This window comes from Mus caroli, chromosome 9, assembly GCF_900094665.2.
Source record: "Mus caroli chromosome 9, CAROLI_EIJ_v1.1, whole genome shotgun sequence".
Lineage (NCBI taxonomy): Eukaryota > Metazoa > Chordata > Mammalia > Rodentia > Muridae > Mus > Mus caroli.
The window spans coordinates 71,107,893-71,112,777 of record NC_034578.1 but is presented as its reverse complement, the minus strand read 5'-3'; the positions used below and the strand labels follow the sequence as shown (position 1 = coordinate 71,112,777).

Here is a 4,885-nt window from a genome sequence, read left to right as displayed (position 1 = left end):
AAATAGACAGATAAGGTGGATAGATAAATAGATGATTGATTAAGAGATGATAATAGAGAATGATTGATAGGTAGATAGATAAATAGATGATCTATAGATGACAAACAGACAATAATTGATAGATGATAGATAAATAGATAGATAGATAGATAGATAGAGTAGAAATGAACATGGTGTAAATAGATATGGTGTCCCTTCTCCTTGTTCTTGCCAGCAGTTAGATTCTTTTTATCCCTCCACATACTACTCCCACAGCTGAAGTTCACATCTCCCAGTTTCTGAAAACTGCAGACATTTCAAGGGATTTGTTACTGGTAACCAAGTACATTTTACTAGGATAAAAAAAAAAATCAGTTTCTTCACCATTAGGCATCCACATTATGTACTCAACTTTTTCAACAACATATACATTTTATTTATTTATTTTTTATTTTTTATTTTTTATTTTAAAAAGCCTACAGCACCTGGTATTCCCAGGCAGTCTCCCATTCAAGTACAAACCAGGCCAGACCCTGCTTAGCTCCCGAGATCAGATGAGATTGGGCATGCTCAGGGAGGTATAGTTGTAGACAATACATAAATTCTCAATCATCAATAGCATTTGTTATTAGTGATAAACATTTGCTTCCTACAGTAAATTTATACCCCTAAGAAGGATCCATGACAGTAGTTTAGCTATGAGGAAAAGGTTTGGGTACCTGAAAACATCTTGTTCTACATATTTCAGGATCATTCCTTGGGGACTGGCAAGATGTCTCAGCAGGTAAGAGCACTGACTGCTCCTCTGAAGGTCCTGAGTTCAAATCCCAGCAACCACATGAGATCTGGCGCATCTGAAGACAGCTATAATGTAAATGTACTTACGTATAATAATAAATAAATCTTTTAAAAAATTGTTCCTTAATGGAATCTCTGTTCTATCAAAGAGAGATAATGGTCTACAGTAAATAATTCATTAAAAGTTTTCCGTGAAGGAACTTGCCAGTCTTCTGTAAGAAATGATAATGTTGAGATCGCTACTAGCCAAGGGGAATTCAAGTCACAAATGGGGAAAACATGAACGAGTGAAAAGATCCAGAGAAGAAGCCTGCAGGGTCTGAGCAAGACAAAGACCAAGCCCCTGGGCTAAAGCCCCAGGACAGGATTAAAACAGCACGGAGCAGCAAAGGGTGAACTTGACATCTTTTTGGCTTGATGCCTGAGTCTTGTGACTCCTGTGCGATTTGTTGGCCAGGATCCCTCCCATTTTATCCTTGAAAAGAGGAAGAGAGGAAGGTAGCTGTAAGCTTCCAGGCTGGAGTGGAGAGACAAAGATAATCACGTGTGAATAATTACAAGTTTGGGCAAAGCAGAATTCTGAAGCATAGCCTGGACAATGCTCAGGTGATCCTGACCGTAGATTCCAGATGCCAAGTGTAAGTGCCAGGTTCAGAGGGGTGGTCCATCTCAGAGCCATCAAGAGACGTGAACACCAGGAGTTCTGGTATTGTAAGCAGTACACAAAGTCTCTTGGATCTGTCTTCTGTTATTATTATATAAGACATTCATACACATTATCTATAATGTTCTTAGTAACCCTGAAAATATGAAGTGTGACTAATTGCAAATTTTACATTTTAAACCATGAAGTTAGTTTGTGTTAAGAAACTTGAGCATTTGACTAACAACCAGTGCAGCTAGGATTCAACATCCAGTTTATTTGAGAATCCAGAGCCTATGCGTTCTCCTCTGTAGACTGCTCTTCCATTTGAATCCTGAGAGGCACAGCCACAGGAAAAGCCAAGAAACATGTATTTTTCTTTCCTAGAAAGATACCTTGGGTGAGTTTTCTTATTTCTCATACTCTTTCTCAAGATGTTATTATTTTGTGAGCACAATAGACATCTAATAGACACTTTAGGAGTGCAATCAAAATGTAGGATAGATTAGCTAGGAACTAATGTGTAAGTAATTCCCAACCCAATATTATTACAAGCATGGTGTCTCATGTGGTACAGGGATACTGGCCCTAAAGGAGCCTGGGAATTGAGAATTTGTGATTGGTTGAGGGAAAAATAATGTTTTCTTTCCATAGTCGAGCAGTTTTGTTTACTGAAAATGGGCTCGGGTATCGTCAAGGGTCTTATCTGGATTTAAACAATTTGCCACAGATAGGAAAAGCAATTGTCACTGCTGCAGATTAATTTTCAGGACAAAATTTGCATCTCTTCCCTCTGGGGTTACTGTTGCCATGGCGATGTATGGCATCAGGTTCTGCACAGAGGGTTACAGCTTCTTACCTGTCAACTTTTATGTAAGCTAGGTGGGAAGAATTTCTGGAAGATTCTAGGGAAGAACTTTGTGTTTAAATCAGTGTAAAGGGAGAAGAATGGTGGTTTGGGGCATGGGCTCTATTGTGTCCTCTGTTTTGGTTTTGTTCTAATTACCTAAACTTGAATGGAAAGGGGCGCCACTAAGAAAGCTAGCCGAGGAGTCCCTCTCTCTTAGAATAGACACTCTACCCTTTACGTTTACCTGACAGTCGTGGCAACATGAAGCTTTCTCAGGAGGTTGTTACAGGGTCAGGGAGCATCACTGGGGATGGGTACAACCTGGAGCCAATAGAAGCTGTGTTAGTATTTGTTAAAGTCAGTGTGGTTGTTGACAGGTTTATTCAACTTTTTCATGATCACACCAGTGACAAGCTCAGGTGTTGCCACCTGAGCCTGAATAGATGGGCCAAAGCTCCAGCGACCTCAGAGAAAGCTGTGTAAATGTAAATGAACTCTAGAGACAAAAACTGATTGTTCAGTTTAGGACAATATGGGGAAAAAAATGATGTGAGTCTCAAAAAATAAACACAGCCACACCATTAGAACCGGAAGACATTCTGAAGTCAATTGTAAGGCCAGGCAGCCGCAGTGCCTTCGCCCACAGCTTTTTAACACCGCCCTCTGTGGGACGGAAGCTAATCAGGACCCTGACTCGTCACTCATACAACTTACTGAGTGTCTGTGGATTACCACTTTGGGGATTCAAGGCTTAGTGTGAGCCTCTCAGTGGATGATTAATTATGCACAGCATGAGGCTGTGCCCAATCTGACTGCCAGAAACTTGTCTGTGATTTAGTGCTCATATGAAGTAGGGCTGCTCTGTTAGCCATTTTTTTTTTGCTTGTTAGTTTCCCACAATGTTATGAATCCAGGGAGCTGTTATTTTAGTGAGATATATTTGAACTGGGGTAGACCCAGAACTTCATTTCTATTGCTAGGCAGAACCTTTATTATTAAGCTTGCTGTCTCACCTTGTAAGAGATGAGATTTGCAGCACTTGACTAACGAGTATTGAAATCAGCACTGCTCCACCCTCAATCCCATCCCATCCACTCACCTGCTCCCACCACCCCCCAAATTTGTTTTTGTGGCATGCTTTGGGCTTTACTTAGATTAAAAATAACTAATGTAACTAATGGGCTCACGAGATTAGAGACACGGCAGCCTTCCTTGATTTGAATTTCAGCTATGTACTTACCAAAGTACTCGGGTTCCATACTTATATAGAATTTTCGTATTTATTTGAAGAGTCTTGTTCATGTTAAGTAAAACAAGATTTAAGTCATTCATGCATATGTATCTATATTAATTCTGTAATCTCTATTTGCTTTGAGACATTTTAGAGAGTTTTAATGAATAATAAATATTTGAGAATTTTAAAGTGTCCAATAGAGAAAAGATGTTTTATTTTAATCCAGCTAATTTTCTGAAGTTGTTTTTCTGGAAAGGTAAGGAACAATTAGTTTGGTGTTTTGTCAAGTACACATTGCAAGGAAAAGATGGTCTGTGATAGCCTTCAGCAGAATCTAACTCCTAGTCTAGGATAGCTGTGGCTGTTGCCCAATAAAACATTATCACCTGAAAATACATTATTATTATTATAATTATTGTTATTGTTAACTTGTAACAATTTAGTGGTTCTCAAGTGTGAAATGTATAGATGACAGTATGCCATAGAGAAGCCTAAGGGTTGGCTATCCCTGTGAGCATGCCAACAAGAGGATGGAACTCAGAGGTTGTAAGCATGTAAGCCTGGCTTCTGAGAGCAACTCTCTCAGGACCCCCAGGTAGATGGCTGGGTTGAGAACAGGAGTCCTGAACTCAGAAGCCCAGGGTAGAGCTGTGGTCTTAACTCACTCAGGAATGTGAGTGGAGAATTGGACCAGAGGGGAAGAACTGTAAAAATACCCCAAAATCATAAACTTGGGTCACTGATTAAAAAGACAAATACATGTAAAGAATTCTCTATATATTTTATTTTTAAATTTTAATTTTTAAAAGATTTATTTTATTTATATGAGTACACTGTAGCTGTCTTCAGACATACCAGAAGAGAAGAGCAGATGTCATTACAGATGATTGTGAGCCACCATGTGGTGCTGGGAATTGAACTCAAGACCTATGGAAGAGCAATCAGTGCTCATACAGACTGAACCATCTCTCCAGCCCTCCATCTATTTTGTAAAATTTTAATTTTCAATTGCCCATATTCAGGAATGATCCTAGAATCTCATAGGAGAGCTGAACTGTCAGGCTTTCACTATTAGGGTCGGTCAGTTTGTGTATAAATGGCTAGTGTCAACTAACTCTGACAAAAAGAAGCAGATGATGGGACATGACCTAGGCAAAGTGTTTCATTAGCTGACTTTCTGTAACTTTCCTAAGTAGAAGGACACAGCTGTTAAACCCAGGGGATTAGACTTCAAGACCATCATCACCCAGGAGTACAAGTCAGCACCCATGGTGAGGTGGAAAGCTTAAACACAGGGCATGCAGCACAGTAGGCAACTCTTCTCCGCCTAGTGACAACCTTTCAGTAATAGTTAACAAGGTTACGGTGAACTTGAATTTCC

The 4,885-nt window shown here is 39.6% G+C and overlaps 1 pseudogene; it reads right to left on the bottom strand.

The window, feature by feature from the left end:
- Window positions 1-452: 452 nt before the first annotated feature.
- Window positions 453-571, bottom strand: LOC115032077 (annotated as a pseudogene).
- Between the last annotated feature and the right edge of the window lie 4,314 nt (window positions 572-4,885).